This window comes from Dermochelys coriacea, chromosome 2 (genome assembly GCF_009764565.3).
Source record: "Dermochelys coriacea isolate rDerCor1 chromosome 2, rDerCor1.pri.v4, whole genome shotgun sequence".
NCBI lineage: Eukaryota > Metazoa > Chordata > Testudines > Dermochelyidae > Dermochelys > Dermochelys coriacea.
The window spans coordinates 73976792-74000635 of NC_050069.1; the positions used below are offsets into that span (position 1 = coordinate 73976792).

The 23844-nt window shown below is 40.7% G+C and overlaps 1 long non-coding RNA gene across 1 annotated transcript in view; it reads left to right on the forward strand.

The window, feature by feature from the left end:
• Positions 1-6389: 6389 nt before the first annotated feature.
• Positions 6390-23844, forward strand: part of LOC119851478 — a 31094-nt gene continuing 13639 nt past the window's right edge. Inside the window, exon 1 of the long non-coding RNA XR_005291257.2 lies at positions 6390-6905. This is a non-coding gene — a long non-coding RNA (uncharacterized LOC119851478). The remainder of the gene's footprint in view (positions 6906-23844) is intronic.

Here is a 23844-nt window from a genome sequence, read left to right on the forward strand (position 1 = left end):
GTAGGAAGGTCATGTGGGTTAATATGTTGATCAGAGGTGTGTTGGAAATATTCCTTGAGTCGGAGACGTCGAAAATAGGATTCTAGGTCACCACAGAACTGTATCATGTTCATGGGGGTGGAGGGGCAAAAGGAGAGGCTCCGAGATAGGACAGATTCTTCTGCTGGGTTAAGAGTATAGTTGGATAGATTAACAATATTGCTGGGTGAGTTACGGGAACCATTGTTGTGGCCCCTTGTGGCATAAAGTAGTTTAGATAGCTTAGTGTCCTTTTTCTTTTGTAGAGAAGCAAAGTGTGTGTTGTAAATGGCTTGTCTAGTTTTTGTAAAGTCCAGCCACGAGGAAGTTTGTGTGGAAGGTTGGTTCTTTATGAGAGTATCCAGTTTTGAGAGCTCATTCTTAATCTTTCCCTGTTTGCTGTAGAGGATGTTGATCAGGTGGTTCCGCAGTTTCTTTGAGAGTGTGTGGCACAAGCTGTCAGCATAGTCTGTGTGGTTTGTAGATTGTAATGGATTTTTTTACCTTCAGTTCTTTTGGTATGATGTCCATCTGTTTGCATTTGGAGAGGAAGATGATGTCTGTCTGTATCTGTGCGAATTTTTTCATGACGTTGACAGATTTCCACTCTATATGGCTAAATTCAGTACCCTGCATAATGACAGGTTACAGAGTAGCAGCCATGTTAGTCTGTAGTCGCAAAAAGAAAAGGAGTACGTGTGGCACCTTAGAGACTAACAAATTTATTTGAGCATAAGCTTTCGTGAGCTACAGCTCACTTCATCGGATGCATTTGGTGGAAAATACAGAGGGGAGATTGATATACACACACAGACCATCCCACCATCAACTTCAGCCTGGACCAGACCACACAAGAGATCCACTTCCTGGACACTACAGTGCTAATAAGCGATGGTCACATAAACACCACCCTATATCGGAAACCTACTGACCACTATTCCTACCTACTTGCCTCTAGCTTTCATCCAGATCATACCACACGATCCATTGTCTACAGCCAAGCTCTACGATATAACCGCATTTGCTCCAACCCCTCAGACAGAGACAAACACCTACAAGATCTCTATCATGCATTCCTACAACTACAGTACCCACCTGCTGAAGTGAAGAAACAGATTGACAGAGCCAGAAGAATACCCAGAAGTCACGTACTGCAGGACAGGCCCAACAAAGAAAATAACAGAACGCCACTAGCCATCACCTTCAGCCCCCAACTAAAACCTCTCCAACGCATCATCAAGCATCTACAACTTATCCTGAAGGACGACCCATCACTCTCACAGATCTTGGGAGACAGGACAGTCCTTGCTTACAGACAGGCCCCCAATCTGAAGCAAATACGCACCAGCAACCACACACTACACAACAGAACCACTAACCCAGGAACCTATCCTTGCAACAAAGCCCGTTGCCAACTCTGCCCACATATCTATTCAGGGGACACCATCATAGGGCCTAATCACATCAGCCAACTGTCAGAGGCTCGTTCACCTGCGCCTCTACCAATGTGACATATGCCATCATGTGCCAGCAATGCCCCTCTGCCATGTACATTGGTCAAACTGGACAGTCTCTACGTAAAAGAATAAATGGACACAAATCAGACGTCAAGAATTATTACATTCAAAAACCAATTGGAGAACACTTCAATCTCTCCGGTCACTCGATTACAGACCTGAGGGTGGCTATTCTTCAACAAAAAAAATTTCAAAAACAGACTCCAACGAGACTGCTGAATTGGAATTAATTTGCAAACTGGATACAATTTAACTTAGGCTTGAATAGAGACTGGGAATGGATGAGTCATTACACAAAGTAAAACTATTTTCCCATGTTATTTCTCCCCCCCCACCCCACCCCCACTGTTCCTCAGATGTTCTTGTTAACTGCTGGAAATAGCCTACCTTGCTTGTCACCATGAAAGGTTTTCCTCCCTCCCCCCGTCCTGCTGGTGATGGCTCATCTTAAGTGATCACTCTCCTTACACTGTGTGTGATATAACCCATTGTTTCATGTTCTCTGTGTGTGTGTATATCAATCTCCCCTCTGTATTTTCCACCAAATGCATCCGATGAAGTGAGATGTAGCTCATGAAAGCTTATGCTCTAATAAATTTGTTAGTCTCTAAGGTGCCACAAGTACTCCTTTTCTTTTTTTTTTTTTTTTTAAAGATGATAAAGTCATTGCGGAGAAACTAAATGAATTCTTTGTTTCAGTCTTCACAGCTGAGGATATTAGGGAGATTCCCAAACCTGAGCTGTCTTTTGTAGGTGACAAATCTGAGGAATTGTCATAGATTGAAGTGTCACTAGACGAGGTTTTGGAATTAATTGAGAAACTTAACAGTAACAAGTCACCGGGACCAGATGGCATTCACCCAAGAGTTCTGAAAGAACTCAAATGTGAAATTGCAGAACTATTAACTATGGTTTGTAACCTGTCCTTTAAATCAGCTTCTGTACCCAATGACTGGAAGATAGCTAATGTAATGCCAATATTTTAAAAGGGCTCTAGAGGTGATCTTGGCAATTACAGACCGGTAAGTCTAATGTCAGTAGCAGGCAATTTAGTTGAAACAATAGTAAAGAATAAAATTGCCAGACACAAAGAAGAACATAAAATGTTGGAAAAAGTCAACATGGCTTCTGTAAAGGGAAATCATGTCTTTCTAATCTATTAGAGTTCTTTGAAGGAGTCAAAAAACATGTGGACAAGGGGGATCCAGTGGGCATAGTGTACTTAGATTTCCAGAAAGCCTTTGATAAGGTCCCTCACCAAAGGCTCTACAATAAATTAAGTTGTCATGGAATAAGAGGGAAGATCCTTTCATGGACTGAGAACTGGTTAAAAGACAGGGAACAAAGGGTAGGAATAAATGGTAAATTTTCAGAATGGAGAGGGGTCACTAGTGGTGTTCTCCAAGGGTCAGTCCTAAAACCAATCCTATTCAACTTGTTCATAAATAATCTGGAGAAAGGGGTAAACAGTGGGGTGGCAAAGTTTGCAGATGATACTAAACTGCTCAAGATAGTTAAGACCAAAGCAGACTGTGAAGAACTTCAAAAAGATATCACAAAACTAAGCGATTGGGCAACAAAACGGCAAATGAAATTTAAAGTAATGCACATTGGAAAAAATAACCCCAACTATACAAACAATAAGATGGGGGCTAATTTAGCTACAACTAATCAGGAAAAAGACCTTGGAGTCATTGTGAATAGTTCTCTGAAGACGTCCACGCAGTGTCCAGCAGCAGTCAAAAAAGAAAACAGGATGTTAGGAATCATTAAAAAAGGGTTAGAGAATAAAATGGAGACTTTCTTATTGACCTTATATAAATCCATGGTATGCCCACATCTTGAATACTGCATACAGATGTAGTCCCCTCATCTCAAAAAAGATATACTGGCATTAAAAAAGGTTCAGAAAAGGGCAACTAAAATGATTAGGGGTTTGGAACGGGTCCCATATCAGGAGAGATTAAAGATGCTAGGACTTTTCAGCTAGGAAAAGAGGAGACTCGGGGAGGGAGGGGATATGATAGAAATATATAAAATCATGAGTGGCGTGGAGAAAGTGAATAAAAAAAAGTTATTTACTTGTTCCCATAATATAAGAACTAGGGGCCACCAAATGAAATTAATGGGCAGCAGGTTTAAAACAAATAAAAGGAAGTTCTTCTTTAAACAGTGCACAGTCAACCTGTGGAACTCCTTGCCTGAGGAGATTGTGAAGGCTAGGACTATAACAGAGTTTAAAAGAGAACTGGATAAATTCATGGAGGTTAATGGCTATTAGCCAGGATGGGTAAGGAATGGTGTCCCTAACCTCTGTTTGTAAGGGATGGATGGCAGAGAGATCACTTGATCATGACCTTTAGGTTCACTCCCTCTGGGGCACCTGCCATTGGCCACTGCCGGTAGACAGGATAGCGGGCTGGATGTTTGGTCTGACCCAGTATGGCCATTCTTATGTGAATCATTTAGAGGTTTACAGATAAACCTAAGGAACTGAAAAAATTAAATTGTAAAAGAAAATGGAGTGGTCACGAGAGTGGGACTTTGCATTTGCACATTAATTTTACTCCATTGATGAATCACTCTTGTTTCAAATCCCCTATCATATTAAACACAGATGCAAGTGCTTACTGGGAACACTTTTGTGTAAAGAATGAGACCAGAAAATGATGGTGGAATATTACAACTAAAATCTGAATTCTGCCAAGAGAAATTATTGCACCATTTTTGGGTGGTAATTAAAACTATTGAACATTTTTTACAATTATTTGCATGGAGAAAATTGTGCTCAGAATATATCATACATCAGAACAATGGCCCTTTCGATTCAAAAATGCCAATGGACAATTGTCCAAGTAGTTTCAAAAATGAAGTGAATAAGATTTAAAGATCACACACCACCCTGGACAAAACCAAATTAATGTTCATGTTTTGTCAGTTGTCCCTGTCAGGGGGGGCATTGCAATAAGCAAAACAATAAAGAATTGATTGTGCAGAGAAGAGTGTGTGTTAATGGAGCAATAGCTTCTATGCAGTTGCCCTGTCATCTCTCTCAACATTCAAACTTGCTAATGAGAAATACAGCAATCAAAACATGCAATAAATGACCATAATGAGGAACATCACTATTGTGTGGTGTGTCACACCAGGACTGAGAGATTATAATGGTTTTAATTATAAAACTTGTTTTTAAGGATATTTGATCGCTATGTGAATTAAATAAATCATTTTTAAATTAAAAAAAATGGAAGAAAGTTCAATCGTGTTTAACCATCAGGACCCTCCACATAGCTTGTCAACCAGTGTTTGAAACCTGCGTCTTCTGTTCTCCAGCACAAAGCACTGCTTGAGCTAAAGGAATAACTGTCATCATCTCCATGGTCTAGCCACACGTTGCCAGTGGGTTACACAACTGTTTGCTAGATAGAAATAAAATGCTGGGGATAAGGATTCTGTTCCCGGCTTTGGGAAGGGAGATGGCAGGTGAGCTGAAACTGGAATTCATGGTCTCCTGGCTCCTAGCCTAGTGCCCCATTCTCTGGCTAAAAGGCATTCTCTCTCTCTCTCTCTCTCTCTCCCCCCCTCCTTCCCTCATCCAATCTGGAGCCTAATTCAGCTGAAATGGATACATCACAATATCTAATCCACCAAAGCTATGTGAGCAAGGTTTGCTTTCTCAAGGTTTGCAAAGGAAGGATGGGAATCCAATATTTTAAAATTCTAGTTAACTAAAGTTGAGCAATTATAAGCAAAAGTGTCCATGGATATTTATGAGAATGAAACGTGTTGATTCACTTACTTAGCCAATAGCTAAATCCCTTCTTACACACTTATTTGTGAACAATGAGGTGAGTATGGCTCTTCTCCTTCAATAACATTAATGGAAACTAAAATTACACTAAATATAAGCTGGTTTTACTTCTTAGATTACATTCTTACATTCTCAGTTGACATGATCTCATGGCCATTTAATATTTGCACATTTGATGCCGTCTTATGAACATAACAGAACTAACAGCAATGTAAACAGAAAAGAAGATGCCTTCTGTTTATAATGCTTAGGTCACACAATGAGGAAATGGAGACAATGCCATATTTCTGGAACAGCAAGTAGTCAGAGTACATTTTATACTACCATTTGTTTGCAAAAACTACTGAACAAGTGCAACTAGCAAACAAACTTTACAAATAATTTACAAACAGAAGAGGGCTAAATTTGTTGTAAAAATGATTCCATGTCTTGTTTCTGAATCATGCCAGGAATTCTTGTTTGTTCAAAAATTATAAATAAGTAATAGTAGCAAAAAACTGAAAGAGCCAAAGCATCTAAGGAAAATAGGTTATCAGAGAAATAACTGGATATATTATGTCTTGGAAATCATGGGGAAAGTTTCAGATTTACATAATGAGTAGCCCATTTTTCAACCTGTGCTGTTGAAGACTAACCTGATGCCAACAAAAAAAAATTGGGTTGCTAAACAGTAATATCAAAAGCAAGGCAAAGCTAATCTTTCCACATCATTTCTCTTCTGTGATTAAATACTATTTAATTTTATGTGGCTATTAATCCACATAAAATTAGAGGAATCGTTTTTGTAGCTTTATGAAGAAAAATCAACCACAACTAGGAGAACTTGAAACAAATAATTGTGTGACCTTTTGATGCCAGCCAAGAATTCCCCGGACTCCCTCAGACTTCATTTTCTGTCTCGGGCTTCCCTCTTGAATAAGCACTAACTGAAAGCTCCAGGTCACTTACCATTTGATACTGAAGGCTGCATGACCAGAGCTGAGAGATTCCTGGACTAAGCATACCACTATTATGCCACTAGTACAAAAAGTGGGGTAAAAAATTCATTTAATTGGCAGAAAGCCAAGGATTTCTAAGATAGAGCCTTGACAAAAGCAGAGTAGGGTGAGGTCATAACTCTGATGTAAACAACGGTAGTGAGCATGTGCAGAAAGAAAAAAAATGCTTGACAATGAACATGTGCAGTACAAAATTAGATGAAAGGATATTGGCAGGAAGCCAGGGAGAGAACAAACAGCTCCAGTCTGGGCTAATGTGGGGCTGCTTTTTCTGGCAGCAGCAAACATTCCCAGACAAAGACCTGACAGTGAGGACAGTATAAAAGGCAAACAATCAGCAGGCACAGGTCAGTTAGGTGCTGGTGAGAAGAGCTGCTGGAAAGGAGTTAGAAGAGTGGCTGCTGGAGAAAAGAAAAGAACAGATTCAAAGCTACAACAGTACAGAGCAAGAGAAGCTGCTGAGAGTGAGCCAAGAGGCAACAATAGCTGACTAAGTAGCTATAGTAATAGTAGCAGCAATCAGCAGCTACAGTAAACAACACAGCGGAATCAACAGATAGTGTAAGCTTGTTTGGTTTTTTTAAACTATAGTTTAGCATATAGTATAGTATTAAGATGCATATGCTTGAAATGTGTGTGTGTGTGTTAATTGAAATTTACCTGTGTAAAACGTATACTTTAATTTAAGAACTGCTGTCAGTAATTCATTGCAGACTGGCCATCTGTAGCAAACTACTTCCACTTGGGATCATTTCAATTGTATGCCATTGCAGTTTAGATGCTCTTTAACTTGCAATGAGGAATTTGTGTCTAATTTCTTTCATTAGATTCCATTGTAGCAGGGATTATTAGTTACTTTGTTTTGGAAAGAATATTGCCTGTGTTATTCACTTTATTGGAAGGTTATATACGTGTTTTCAAACATTTCCTTGACTACTCCTGAGGTATGGGTTTCCAGGGAGCAGATTAAGAGGGCAATAGACAGGTTATTCCAGGGGTGCGCCAAAGCCTAAATTTCAGGAATGCATAGGGTTTTACAGGGATCCCCAGCTATATTCATGGTTCACCAAAGGAGGGCATATGAGATCTCTACCAAGTGCCAGTAGCCCACTGGTTATCATAATCATGGGGAAATCTATGTGCACATAATATTTAAGGAGTTATGTATCTGTATGGAAAATTATGTTCTTAAAGTCTTAAAGTTAAGGCAGGTCCCCAGGAGGTGATGTGCCTCAGACATGTTCCTTTCAGGCAAGAGGTAACAGATGCTTATTTTCTGTCTGGTCATGTATGTATTGTTGGTCTCATGGTGTAGGCCTATTTATATAATGAGCCACAGTCAAGAGGAAAGACTGTGAAATCTACAAGAAAGGAAATTCACAGGCTAACACAAACAGCAGAGGGTGTCCTGTTTTATGACTAAAGACAACAAATTGTTAGGGTATATCTAGGAGATACAGCAAAACACAGAATCCTTCACCAAGAAGGCAAGCTAACACCGTTTGTTTTATAAAAGGAGGATCACAGTCAGCCTGGCTGTAAAACACTGTAAGGATTTTGAAAGAATAATATTCTACAAGAGATAGGAGTGTCTTGTTAATTATGTCTAGGCTCTAGATGCATGTTATTATTTTGGTTTATATGTAACCATTTGTTTCCAATACTTCTGCTTGCTATTATTTGAATCTCTGCTTTCTATAATAAATGTGTACTTGTTTTCACGGTAAACATATCTAAATGCTCTGTGTTAAGTGGAGTGGGGATCTGAGGTGGAACTGGTAAGCTGGGGTGGCCTATTTCTTTAAAAGCAGCGAATCTGTGAACACTGCCAGTGTCTACTGGACCAGTGGCTAGGTACTCCATGGAGATGCTCCTGGGGCTCAAGAGTTGGAGTGTACCTATTGCTAACCGAGAGAGAGACTGTGGGGCCTGTGAGGCTTAAAATGATGTGCCCATGGCCAGTGGAATTGGGGAGCTGACCCCCCAGCAGGTACAGACAAACTCCCTCATGCCATGGGCAGGAGGTCACAAGATGCCTTACAAGCCACGATGTCCCCAGGAAGCATTCTAACAGGACATTAAGTTTCAAGATTATTAATTTAAGGTATGAACAAAAACTTGCACATTTTCCAGTAAGTGAGATAAAATAAAGTTTAAAATATAATCAAATCTGTAACCTTTATTCAAACTCTAGAATACTGAATACAATCTTTTGTTCATAGAAAAGAAAGTAATTCAGGAAAGGGAGCAATCTAGGCTAGACACAGTAAGATTGGGAATGCATTGCTTTTTACTGTAGTATTTCAAAATATGACCCCAGGTCAACAATGACCTGAGTAAATCATAGATTTTTATTAATTTTGGCACAGAAATCATAAGATTCAAGGCAAGAAGTGCATTGTGCACTTACAAGCAGCATTCTGTTCTGTATTGTGTATTTTAATACATTGGAATCATGGGCCCAGATCCTGAGCTGTGTCTGAGCTACACAGACAGTTCTATGCACCCCATCTCCCCCTGGCTCCCATCCAGAGACTAGCCACCAGGTCAGTCATGGGGAAGGAGTAGAGCAACTTCAGGCCAGTTTCCACAGTTTCTTAAAGGCTGTTCTGGCAGTTGTAGTTAGCTTAGCCACCAGGCCTGACCCTGTTCTTCCAGACATGTCCCTTCAGCAGAGACCAGGAAAGGGGCAGTATATGAGCTACTTTGGGGATAGTACAATACCTAAAGATTCCTGAATTTAGAGGGAATCCTAATGGAGCAGGCCTGCTTGCTGCTTTGTGCCACTCAAGGGGAGCAAAATAGCCCAAAGAAGAGGCCAGGATCTGGCTCATGGAATTTTTTTCTGGCTGGGACTTGGGGTTCCTTTCTACTTCCCACTCTAGCCCTACGTACAGGAAGCCAGTAGCTCAGTCCTCCAGAACACTTGGATCCCCGTGAACTATACAGAGCTTGGGAACCTGCCAGTCACTGGGTCCACCCAAGAAAATGACCTACCATGGCCCCTGCGGTACTGGGAGGGGGTTGCATAGCAAGAGATATCAGCTTTCCCCAATTAAGCCAGCTTGACTGCTAGAGCAGAGCAAAAGGACCGTGCTGGAGGCCACCATCTAGCCTGAAAAGTGTAGGAAAGATTTTAAAGAAAGTTTATTTCTGATTCAGTGACGTTTTGTACAATACTGCAAATTTCATGAGAAACCCTAGCTTAACAGTGATAGAGATTCCTTTTATTTATTTGTATGTTGCTTGTAAAACAGGGGAATATTTCAAGCTTTCGCTTTCTGCAGAAAGTTAGATTCTGGCACAAGTGAACCATAAGCCTCCTCAGAGGTCAGGTATCATCATTTTTGTCCACATAGAGCAGAAACACATTATTTTGCTAGTCTACTGTTATTTCAGAAGTCTATGAAGCATGTAATAGATGAAAAGCCAGGAGAAGAATAGCACCTATTCAAACATATCTAACTAGAAGATGTTCATGGACATTTTCATAATTTTGACTGACTTTCAGAGTGGCTAAAATTATCAGACTTTTAGAATGACATCCAACTGTCTCAGCATGGAAGTTGGGTGTTGCTAAAGGCTTCTAGAGATAAGCAAGGGGCCAGGATTTTATTGCAGATCTTATATTATTAGATTTATGTTTGCATCATTGTTCTCTTAGATCACTTTGATCTGTTTGAACTTTAGATATATCCAAACTATAAGATTTTGAAGGCCATTCTCATCAAGTTGTGAAGCTAGATGAGTGATTTTTTTTAATGCAAGAATATCGATTGGAATACAAAATTGCCATATTTCATACAAAATATCTACTTCTCCCAGCTCCTCCCTCCTTCTTCCCTCCTCCAACTACAACAGTTCTCCTTGGACCCAAACCTGCCATTGCTGTCAGTTACCTCTCAAAGATATTTCTTTTCCTACCCTTCTCATACCTGATCCAAACTTTGTTGCTCGCTCAGATCGTTTAACCTTTACAGACATGCCAAATCTCTACAGAGGTTTCAGCAAATTGCTGGAGAGATAGGATCAGCATCATCTTAAGAAGAAAAGGTTTCTGGGTATATTGTTATATTAGGTGTCATGTAATAAGATCATAAAGAGAAATGTAAGAGGGTCAATACTGTGGGTTACAAATTATTGAAACCAGCAGGAGTTGGGGGCTTAGCACTTCACTTTTTTTTCCATTAACTTCAGCCACAGCAGGGTTGGACCCTGAATTTGCAAGGGAAATATAAAGGATTCTATTCTGACACAGCATACTGCTACCACCCAGCACTCCATATAGGCCAAGTCTACACTACAAGCCTGGAGTAGGATTCCCAGCTCGTATTCACACATTCGCTCATTGAGCAAGCCCGAGTATGCATAGCAGTGTGGCCATGGTAGCAGCAATGGCACAAGACTTCTACTTGCCATGCCACCACTGCTCATGCTACCATGGCTACACTACTATTTATACTCACGCTAGCTCAATGAAAGCTTGTGCAAGAATGCATACACGAGCTGAGACTTGTACCTAGCTCATAATGTAGCCTTAGCCATTGAAGTTTTGATCCTCAAAGTACTGTATAAACCTCTGCCCATTTTCTCAACCCCCATGGGTCATCACAAAGTAAGTATTAACCTCATTTTACAGATGGGGACTAAAAGAAGCAGATGTTAAATGATTTATCAAAGATCATACTGCAGGTTTAGTGGCAGAGAGAGGATTAGAATTTATGGAGTTTCTGATTTAGCTGTCCTGTGCTCATTTCCTTACATCATACATCTTATAAATGCTCTTTCTGAAAACAGTCATATCAATACCCTCAAATCCAACCTTCAATTCTAAGTGTAACCCTTCTGCCCATCAGAGTTGGCAGCAACAAGGGTTGGGTTCAGTATCTAGGGGTTGAATTCCAATAACACAATGCAAAGCCAGCTCAAGCCCCCACCCAGTGACCTGGGACAAATATATACCACACTCCTGGATGCTTCTAAGAGGCAATATTTCCCCTCTCGCAAGCACAGAGTCTGAGTGTAGCAAAAGCCTTTTAATAACAGAGAGAAACAATGTGGCATTATGTTGGGGAAACACCACCAACAGGATTCATAACACAACCCATAAGCAAAAACCCACCCCAAGGAAATTGGGCCATGTCCTTTCCCTTTGGTTCTTGAGTCCAGCAACCCAAAAGTCCCCCAAAGTCCCAAAAGTCCAACAACCCAAAAGTCTGTCCCTGGTCAGTGCAGCCCCAGAGTTCAAAAGTTTATCTGCAGAGTTTTACCTCCCAACCTGGGTGGAAATGGGGGGGTTAAGGGGCATCTTACATGGTCTGAAGCCAACTGCCCCACCTCTCCGTGGGGCTCCACTCCGCTCCGCTCCACCAGCCATCCCACAAATTGCTCCAGCCATCCTGCAAACTGCTCCTCTCCACCAGCTGTCTCCAAAGCTGCTCCAGGTGTCCCGTGAACTGCTCTGCAATATGTCTTCAGCCCCCCCACAACTTAACACAACACTCAGTGATTTCAGCTCTTAGTAATTTTAGTTCTTTAGTGAGTTCAGCTTGTAGCAGGGGAGCCTCAGTGCTCTTGCACCACTAGCCCAAAGTGAATTCAGCTCAGCACCCTGTAACTAGACTCCTAATAGAATCAAAACTAGCTCTGGTATTCCACAGTGGAGAGAGGAGATAGTGCATTTAGCATGTAAGGCCCTCACCAGGGGGCCCATACCACCAGACATTAATAAATATTAATCAATATCTACACCTACCCCTCCCCCTTTTCACTGGATTTTGGAACCCATGACCCTTGCCTAGCGAGTGCTGACTAGTTGATGGTGAGTCCTTCCATCATAACAAAAGGCCAATTACAGTTCCACTGTCCCTGATTCACATAATCAGGATAACAACAGTTTATTCTTCCCACCCCAATAACAGAGAAACTGGGACTCCTACAGCACCAAAGTGACCACCTAGGCAGGGTAGGTGTGCCTATGCAAATGAGATAAGCCTCTGAAGTTCTTTTCCACAACCCACCACAACTCGCCACCAGATGTCAGGGTAGGGCTCATCCTGACTCTGCTTACGTAAGAATGTCATAATTCACAAAGAATAAGACATTCATGCCTCAATGGCACAAGTATTTGCCTGCTTCCTTTAACTGATATTTTAAATTAACATACACATTAATTTAGCTGTGGTTAAATTAATAAAAATGTACATCTTGATACCCATTCCTGAGAATACAATATTTTCTCTTAAACAGGAAGAGCTACTGTATGTTATCTGGCAGAGATAAAATTTAGAACGCATAAAACTTGATTTTCACTTATGAATGTTATTAATTCATACAGCTGTTCATGGACTGAGCTGCCCATAATAACTTACCCAGATTCTGAATTGGGGTATCAGTTGGAGAATGCTAGTTAAAACCGTAGTCAGTTTATATGTTCTCCTGTATGAACTACCTGAGAATCTTTTTCTATTTTTTTCTATTTTTTTTAATAAAAGGAGCCTGTTGTCACACTTTCCTCACAAAAGAACATGCATTTAGGATTCACAGTGCCTGAGGCTTACAATGGATATCCAAAAAAAAGGGCAGCAGCACAGCTCTGACATACACTCTGTGCTCTGACTACAAATGGACGGCTGAAATAAAAATACACTGTGAACTCCAGGGTTGCAGGAAAATTGTTGGCATCAAAGACATTAAAATCTCCTTGAGTTTACAGGCCTTACTCAATGGTTTTAAAGCTTATGACTATCAGGGCATTTTATCCAAGAGCGCATGTGTTGGCTTAAAGGTATTTAGCAATAGAAATGCATCAGAGTATGGTAGCATGGAGACAGCTCTTGTCTGACAATGTACTTTGGCACGTATTTAATCATGGACAAGAATCTTCTTTTTCTTTATTAACGATTAAAGGGATTAACATTGTGTGAACATGATATAGTTTGGGCAGCAAATGAATTGAAGCCTCCAGCATTGTTTAGGAAGCAAATGGTTAATTTCATAGTACAGTAGATAACTAAGTCAGCCTGTGCTAAATCACTGTTTTGTTACATACATAAAACTGGTTAAACTATGTGTGTCTATGATTCTTTAAAATTACTGTCACCCTTTTTCATTAGTAAACCAGTCCTGATTTTCTTTGAATATATTCCTTATTTGTGCTCACTGAATACTTTGGGCAAAGCACCTAGGGCTCGCAATCTGACTCACGTGGAAAAAAAAATGAATGGCAAAACCGAAGTCTTGTTGCTATTCAGACTCTAAATCCATGTTAGCAAGGGAGATGATTAAGCCAGTCACATTTTATTTTCAGCTGCAGCTCACTCTTTAAGTAATTGTGTTTGAGAAAGACTTCTCAGCAGCCAACAGTGTATTACTATTACCTCCTATGAGCCTGTTTCCAGGTTTTCTGGTGACTCACAAAGTATCCAGGTGACAAAATAATGATGGCTTTCGAAAAAAAAAAACCCCACATTTCCTGTTCTTTCTACTTTTAAGTCTGATTTGATAAATTAAAGGCAAGACTCTACACAAACATTTTAGCACAGATACCAGGCCTCTTTAATTACCATTTTAAAATCTTCATTTTTTCCTTAAACTGATGCACAGGGTCAGTTAGGATGTCTATTACTTCTTCCAAAGACTATATAGTTCCTTCATGCATTCAAAACTTACTGCCCTACATGCCCTTTAGAGCAAAGAATGTTTGGATCCACACAGGCTTTAGGGCATGTCAGAGTCATCACATGAAGGTCCTGTGTCTCTGCTTTGCCTCCTGGCTTTCCTTGTTCCTGTTCTTTGTTGGACAACTCTACCAGTGACTTCCCCTAGAACTCCCTTGCCGTCAGCGTGTTCATGTTGCTGAGAGAATCAAGGAGTTAGAAGTGGATTACAAAGGAAATCCCCTCTTGGGTTGGTGGGAGGAGAATGCCACAAAGAGAACCTGTTTCCATTGCCATGTACCATCTCCACCCATAGAGCCCACCCCCACAGAGGCATTCCTTGGAGTTGGAGGACCCTGATAGCGAGGCAATTTTTCCCATTGTTTTTTGTATTTACATTCTTGATTGCTTTTAAAACAATACCTTCCTATTTAGTAGTGTTAGCATTTAAATTGACCTGATGTGAATGTGGCAGGAAAGGGGAAGAGGCAGTGGATAAAAGCTCATCTCTGCACTGCTCCTCTTGGTGGTCTACAACCCATTTTCTGCAAGCCTGGGTTTACAGAGAAGCAGCACATGAGTTTAAATTGGGATAGCTGTATATTTGCAATGGAAAACTATATTCACTAGTTAATCCTAGCACAGCTAGTCCTGGTTTCCCCTTTTTCTTACATCATCTTTATACCATTTTTATTCTATTGTGCTGGAATTATCCTCCTACAGTCCTGTACACAGCTCTTGACTCCTTCCATCCCTTCCCACATTTGTCTTGCCTCAAATATTCAGCTTTTCTGCCCCCCTGCTCCAGCTATCAATAATCAGCACTTCTGGAAGTCAGGCACTGGATGAATCAAACCAGCCATCCAAAAACTTAGACATTCTTTCCCCACCCAAAGAGAAAACTCTTCTGAAAACTGTGGCCGTCACCTCCTTTTTATCCTGAAATACTGTTAGTGTCCAAGTAATTTTCTATCCTTTGAAATTCATGAATTTCAAAATCTATTTCTGGAAACAACTGATGCAAACTGAGTTTCTTCCCAGTCTGCATGGGCTTGACAAGGCTATTTTTTTTCCATTACAAAATTGGGCACATAATTGTTGTTCCTTATGTGATAGGCAAACTTCTGATAATATGCCTGCATGCGCTTAATGTTTAGTACCGATTTCCGAGGCCCAGAGCATCCCCTCCTACGGAGAAACTATTGAAAAGTAGCCTTAGATGTATAGAAGCATAGGGTGGGGGACTCAATAAGACCAGTTCCTCATGAAATTTCTCTCCCAAATATTGTCAGTGGTAAGTAAAAGTCATAGAGCTGCCCTGAGGAACTAGAAGAACCCCCCAAGATCTGTGCCCTGGACCACAAAAGCTATGGGCTTTTAGTCCAGTTGATACTCATGGCAATGGCTATTCCCTTATGTCTCCCTGAAAGGGTAGGGGTCCCCAAACATGGAGGAGATCCATAAAAAAAGAGATACTAATAAAAGGTAATGCTACTCCAGAGAGGGTAAGTTATGTGGAGCTAGTGGGGGAGACACTACAACTTGCATTTGTTGCCAATCCCACAGACTGCCACCTGGAAGAGATGCAGGAATCATAGAGAGTGGACCCCCAGTGGATCTGGACCCCCATCCTCTGCAGAGCAGGGAAGATCATACGCAAGCATAATCTGGACATTGATTTGTAGTTAGGAAGAAATTTTCCTGCAAGACCTATGGCAGGAAACATGGAGAGTTGTCATCTACCTCTAGAGGATTTGGAAGAAGTGGGTACATCACATCAATTTCTATTTCTCTGATTGGAAAAAGTGGTATTTGTGATCCTGGTCTTTGTATTTGATGGTTTTATTGTGAACATCTGTGTATTAAAACAGAGGATTTCATGAAAGTTTCTTTCCTTTCTTATTCTCCTTTTGCATTCAGGATTTGATGACACATTTGATGATGTATCAGCATTCTGAATTGCCAGTTTTCCAGCAATGAAGTGCCTCTGTTTCTCTTAGCCAACTGCTGCTTTCATGTGGCATTAATATTACAAGCAGGAGAAGTGAGTTAAGACATTTATGTTGTGAATTGATATATCATCCTGGATGTTCTTCATCCTCTTAGTGTTCCTTCTGTTCTTACTAGTGTCTGTTACTCCATCCCATTTCAGTGTAAGCATGGAAAGAATGACATGAGACTATTCATACCTCTCTTTCTGTGGGAGAAGGAGTAACCACTTCTGCTGATGTGATGCATCACCCAGCACTACTCTTACATAAATTGTATTATCATGATGTGATTCTTCATGAATTTACAGACTCAAACTAACAATCATTTACAACAAAGAGTCACTACTGTGGCTAATGCTGTATGACAACTGGCTCATGAATTTAGAATGATTAAAAGTAAACCCTTCACTTGATATCTAAGGGTTAGGTTAGTATGCAAATTATTCTACTAGTGGGAGAAAGCCCAATGAATTTGTACAGTTGTCCAGTAGGGGGAGATATCTTAATGTGCGGGTCTGCAACTAACAATCAAAAGGAGAACATGGACCACTAATCCCTGATTCTTAAAATGGTCTTTTTGGAGCTATATGGTAAGTACAATTTGTCTGAAACGTGGACCATGTCCACAAAATTTTGGGCAAATCTAAAGACAGTTGGGGGTTGCTAAGGAAAAAGTGTACAGGCCCATGATGTCAAGGTGTGAGGAAGGATATGCTGAATATCAGTGCTGTAAAGTAAGATCATCTGTTAATCATGCAAATGCTGTCACTATGTTAGAACAAATGTATATGATAACTGACAACTATGTTAAAACCATCTGTTTCTCATGCAAATACTGTAGCTATATTAGAACATCTGTATATGGTAACCCTAAAACAAAGTTATGTATTTCATGTTTGTGTGATAAAAATGATCTGCATTCGTTTCCCTACCTGGAGAACCCTATAGCAATCAGTTATTCTAATTCTAGTCCTATGATAAATTAATTGAACCATCAAACAATTGGGGAATTCATTGTAGCAAAATTATGTAAACAAAAGAGACAAAGCACTTTCACAAATAATGTATTTCAGTAATCACCCATCTCATTAGATACAGGTGTTTGTAGTACAAATTACTCACCTTCCTGCAGATTCAGTTCATGCAAAATATAAACTCTTCTTGTTCATCTCAGCACAAGTTTGAAACACTTAGTGCAAACTGAAAAGGAGTACTTGTGGCACCTTAGAGACTAACAAATTTATTTGAGCATAAGCTTTCGTGAGCTACAGCATCTGATGAAGTGAGCTGTAGCTCACGAAAGCTTATGCTCAAATAAAATTTGTTAGTCTCTAAGGTGCCACAAGTACTCCTTTTCTTTTTGCAAATACAGACTAACACGGTTGCTACTCTGAAACCTGTCATTAGTGCAAACTGTTCAGAATTAATATTGTGCTCTGTGCTAGTGTTATTAGACAGCTATGAAGAATGAAATGAAATCAGTCTATGTCAAGGTTCCTTCCCCACTCTAAACTCTAGAGTACAGATGTGGGGAACTGCATGAAAGATCCCCCTAAACTTATTCTCCCAAGCTTAGGTTAAAAACTTCCCCAAGGTACAAACTTTGCCTTGTCCTTGAACCATATGCTGCCACCACCAAGCGTTTTAAACAAAGAACAGGGAAAGAGACCACTTGGAGAAGTCTTCCCCCAAAATATTCCCCCAAGCCCTACACCCTTTTTCCTGGGGAAGGCTTGATAATAATCCTCACCAATTGGTACAAGTGAACACAGATCCAAACCCTTGGATCTTAAGAAAAGTGAAAAATCAATCAGGTTCTTAAAAAAGAATTTTAATTAAAGAACAGGTAAAAGAATCACCTCTGTAAAATCAGGATGGTCAATACCTTACAGGGTAATCAGATTCAAAACATAGACAATCCCTGTAGGCAAAACCTTAAGTTACAAAAAGACACAAAAACAGGAATATACATTCCCTCTAGCACAGCTTATTTTACCAGCCATTAAACAAAAGAAAACCTAATCTATTTTCAAGATAGATTATTTACTAATCTAACAGGATTGGAAGGCTTGCATTTCTGATCTGTTCCCGGCAAAAGCATCACACAGACAGAAAGAACCTTTTGTTCCCCCCCTCCAGATTTGAAAGTATCTTCTCTCCTCATTGATCATTTTGAGTCAGGTACCAGCGAGGTTATCTTAGCTTCTTAACCCTTTACAGGTGAAAGGGTTTTGCCTCTGTCCAGGAGGGATTTTATGGTACTGTATACAGAAAAGTGGTTACCCTTTCCTTTATATTTATGACAGTCTATATGCCAGGAAAGAAGAAATGTTGTTTGTTCTTTGAGTGATTGCACACGTACATTCTACTCTTGGTATCTGCATGTCCAGTGCATGGCCATCAGAAACTTTTTCTCAGAGGGATACCCATTAGGCAGCTTAAGCTGCCTGCTACCATGAGCCTCTGCATGCAAGTGCAGAGTTGCTCCAGCCCCCTCAGCTCCTTCTGATCGCCCGCTATTGTCGTTGGAACTCAGTTTTATACCAGAGCAGTTCTCTCACCCTTTGTGTAATGTAGTGTATATACACACACACAAACACAAAGTCTAGTTCTTAGGATAGTTAGTAAGTTTAAAAAAAAACAGAACTAAAAAAAGGTTTTGGTCTTGTTTTTCCCTTTGGGGTTTTTCTACCAAGGTATGCCCTGGTCACCATTGCCAGAGATTCAACCTCTGGTACTACATTTACCCACTTGCCCTTCCAAGGCTTAGAGTATCTCTGTACTCACCCACCAGCAGGCTCATTACTTGTGACAGCAGCTAATGGGAGAGAGCATAGAATCATAGAACTGGAAGGGACCTTGAGAGGTTATCTAGTCCAGTCCCCTGCACTCATGGCAGGACTAAGTATTATCTAGACCATTCGTGACAGGTGTTTGTCTAACCTGCTCTTAAAAATCTCCAGTGATGGAGATTCCACAACCTCTCTAAGCAATTTATTCCAGTGCTTAACCACCCTGATAGTTAGGAAGTTTTTTCGAATGTCCTAAATGCTGCAATTTGAACCCATTGCTTCTTGTCCTATCCTCAGAGGTTAAGGAGAACAATTTTTCTTCCTCCTCCTTGTAACAACCTTTTACATACTTGAAAACTGTTATGTCCCCTCTCAGTCTTCTCTTTTCCAAACTAAACAAACCCATTTATTTTCAATCTCCCCTCATAGGTCATATTTTCTAATCTTTTAATCATTTTTGTTGCTCTTCTCTGGACTCTCTCCAATTTGTCCACATCCTTCCTAAAATGTGGAGCCCAGAATTGGACACAATACTCCAGTGGAGGCCTAATCAGTGTGCAGTAGAGCGGAAGAATTATTTCTCGTGTCTTGCTTATAACACTCCTGCTAATACATTCCAGAAGAATGTTTGCTTTTTTTGCAACAGCATTACACTGTTGATTCATACTTAGCTTGTGGTCCACTATGACTCCAAAATCCCTTTCCGCAGTACTCCTTCCTAGACAGTAATTTCCCATTTTGTATGTGTGCAACTGATTATTCCCTCCTAAATGGAGTACTTTGCATTTGTCCTTATTGTATTTCATCCTATTTACTTCAGACCATTGTCCAGTTTGTCCAGATCATTTTGAATTTTGATCCTTTTCTCCAAAGCACTTGCAACCCCTCCCAGTTTCATATTGTCCACAAACTTTATAAGTTTACTCTGTATACCATTATCTAAATAATCGATGAAGATATTGAACAGAACCAGACCCAGAATTGATCCCTGCGGGACTCCACTTGTTATACCCTTCCAGCATGATTGTGAGCCACTGATAACTACTCTCTGGGAATGATTTTCCACTCAGTTTTGCACCCAACTTATAGTAGATCCATCTAGGTTGCATTTCTCTAGTTTGTTGATGAGAAGGTCAAGGCACGAGGAAGCATCAAGGGCACCAGGCTGCCACTCCCAAATCAAAGGATGCTAAAAGTCTGGACTTAGCTGGCAGAAAGATTTATTAGACAGGATTTGCAGCTGCGTATCGCTATCCAACAAGGTCTGCTGGGATGGTAGGATTTTAATTCATGGGGCTTCATGGAAAAGTTCAGAGAACTGCTTCCGGGGAACACTATACGGTCCTTTTTCCCGTCCCTAGTCAATGAGGGACTCATTGCAAGAACATCGCTGCAGGCAGGACTGGACATAGCAGACTCAGCAACTAGAACTGGTGGGAGATTCCACAAGTAGATCTATTTATGACAAAGTCCAACCAAAAGTGTCAGCAGTTCTGCTCCTACAGGGCTACAGACTGAGTTCCATGATAGATGCCTTTTTACTAATGTGGTCCAGCATGCTCCTCTACACTTTTCCAAGGTATTGCTAAAAATAAGACAGGACCAGGCTGGAGTCATACTTATAGCCCCAGCAGGGGCCCACCAGCACTGGTTCTCCTCTCCTCTAGCGCTGTCAGTGAAACCTCCAATTTCACTTCCACTGGATTCAGACCTCATCTCCCAGGATCATGGTCATCTTTTCCAGATGACCCTATGATTCCTTCACTTAACTGCATGGATGTGCCATAGCTGGACACTAGAGAGCAGATTAGCCCATTTTGTAATTCCCAGATCCTGGGTCAGCTGATACACCAGCTTCTGGCCCCTAAGTGCCCTGTACCACTCTGCTAGCAAAGCCATCGTAACCAAATACGTGGAGATTTCCTTTGTATAAGGGGCATATCTAGGTCACACAGAGCAAGGACAAAGCTAAGAGCCATTAAATAGTGAGGATATGACCAAGGAAGAAGAGGTGTGAGAATAATATTTTGGCTATGCCCAATTGCCACAATGGCCCTTAGGACCACACGTAGCCAGTGTAAATTAGAGCAGCCTAATGCTTTTTTTTCGCCTTAGTGTTTATACCATTCTGATGCAGGCAGTTATGTCCCTATTAGCCATTGCTTCATCTGGTTATACATAGTCCTCATAATATTCTTCTATGTCATTTCCTCTAGCCACTAATCATTTTTGTAATTCTGTGCTCAACACTATCCAATTTGTGTAGATATCTTTTCAATACTGTTTAAATCAGCTCAGGGTTCTTCAGTATTCACTCATAAAAATGAAAGGTATGTATTAACAATGGGATTTTAAAAATATATTCTAATTCAGATGCTATACACAGTAACGAGCAACAACACGAGCAACAGATCATCATGACATATTGTGGCATGTTTCTAAGGATGCATGGTTTTCTGATCACAGACCCAATGTTAATGCTTATCGATGGTATCAACCTAATGCCAGATAAAGCCAACAAACCGGAAGGAGACGTTACAGTAAAGGTGCCTATAGAATCTGTGAACACACAAGCGGAGACCAGGATAGTTCACTGCCTACCTAAATTATATTTAGAGTATTTGTCACATTCCTAGTGATGCTCTGATATTCCTCACCATTGCTTAACCTGATACGGGAATGTGTGATATTACAGTCTGTTTCCCGCTAGATAGATAAGACCTCAACCAGCATAAATAACACCCATGACTACCCTGCAGTGACAGTTTATTTGATAGAATGGTGTGATTACAGTATCAAAAGCCTTTTAAAAAAATCTATAGCCATTGTGCTACATTTCTCACATTTATCAAATTCAACAAAAGTTTTGTTAGTCAAATTGATCTCTGTTGTCTGGGGACAATGGTCTTGGCCTGAAGCAAAACTGTTTTGTGAGAAAACATTGCTTGTAAAAATGCACTGTTTGACCTGTATTTTCCTAAGCTGTACAAAATGAGATTGGTAGGATCAATACAGGTCTTTCAGTTACTTCTCATATGGACTCACATTTTAAATTGGTGAATTGTGACCACAACGTACTGAAAATCTAAGACATATTTGTTCCTCCATTGAAGAGCTCAACAGCTCTAGGAATTCTGGCCCAATATTCACTGTCTAGAACATAGAACACCTATTTCTGTGTTACTTCTGTGCCAGTTTTTGGCATAAGACTAAGAGCATTATGAGTGAATCGTAATTTAGGAAGTTACTTCTAGGCACTGGTAGTAATAATATGCAACTGTCTGCAGTTGCAAGCATGCAGGATTCAGTATTGGCTGTAAAATTCAAGAACCTCTCTTTTTGTGTCTGCCACTTTGGGAACACAAATAACTGGAAGTGGAATGTTGCACCTGCAATTTTATGGGTTCTGATAAAGTAATTTAGATATCTAACCTATTGAACCAACAAATTAGGTATACAGAAACACAACTGACCGATCTTACACCCAAAAATTGTTTGTATACACAATTCAGAGGTGCAAAAACTGAGGTGATGATTGAAGATTTGACCCTTTGTGTTTATTTTTTTTAAAGCATATGCAGATCCCTTCTCTATCTCATCCAACATAAGCTACTTCTCTTTGGGGTTGTCTACACTTATAAATCTGTGGTGCTTGCACACTACCTACGCTGACAGGAGGGATTCTCCCATCAGCACAGATATTCCATCTCTGCAAGAGACAGAAGCTAGACTGACAGAAGAATTCTTTCATCAGGGGTTAGGTTGGAATAGCTACATCTCTCAAAGGTATAGATTTTTCACATCTGAAAGATGTATATATACACCGATACAAATTCCTACTATAGATGAGGCCTCTGCTTTCAAGCCCTTTCACATCCTATCCTCACCCTATCTATCACCTCTCATTCACTATAAAGATGTCGACCACTACCTTTGATCAGCCCATGATGCAGCCTCTGTTGCCCACATGTTACATTTTCAAACAAGCACCTTCATTCTTTCTCCCAGGCTATCCCCTGACACTTGTGAGGAGCTCCCCATGAAAGTCCATAGAACTACCTCATTATCCTTCAACACCCCCCTTAAAGATCTCTTCTCCCTGATTCCTACAGAAAATTAGACAACAGTTAGGCTGCTGATGTGGTGAGGCTATGCTGATCAATAGTTCATTTTTTCCTTGTACTCCTGCATCTGTCTATGTTTTATCATCTGTTGTCTCTTACATTTAGAGTGTAAGTTCTTTGGGACACAGACTATCTTTTTGTTCAGCAGCTGGGGTCCTGGTCCATGACCGGGGCCCCTAGATACTACAGTGATACAAATAACAGTTCCATTGCATAATCAGGTCCCCTCCCCAAAAAACTCAGGCATGTTCACTGCCCAGCTATGAACTAACTCCATCAAAAGAGAGAGAAGGTTGACAAGGTGGTCAAGAAAGAAACTGTAAAACATCGTACTGTATTACCTAAGAAGTATGACATGATTGTGTAATTAAAGACTGTACAGCAATGCCTACACATAACAGAATCAGTAAAGATTGTATATTGTGACAAAGCTCTATACTTGCCTCCATGGATCCCACGTTTCCTGGCAGATTTCACTAGCCCCAGAGGCTCACTCTGACCCTCCACGGAACCCTTCTTTCTCTAGAGACAAGGGTCACAGTCTACTGAGCCATTTTCATCATAAGCCAGCGAGGGAGGTGAGGAGAAGTTATCCTTCCTTGCATAGTCTCTGTTGTCTCCCAGTCTCAGTGATTAATCAGGGGGAAAAGATGTGGGGGGAGCCCGGGCCCACCCTCTACTCTGGGCTCCAGCACAGGGACCCTAATAGTATCAGCTATGGTAGCTGACCTTTTAGAAACATGACATGTACAATTCCCTGGGCTACTTCCCCCACAGCAGCCCTCATTTCCTCAAGCTCCACTTCACCCTTATCTCAGGGCCTCCTTCCTTGTGCCTGATATGGTGTGTACTACTCAGCCACTCGAACTGCGCAACTTCTTTCCACAGCTCCTGACATGCACCCCCACCTGATTAGCTAGGAGGCTTTTAACTAG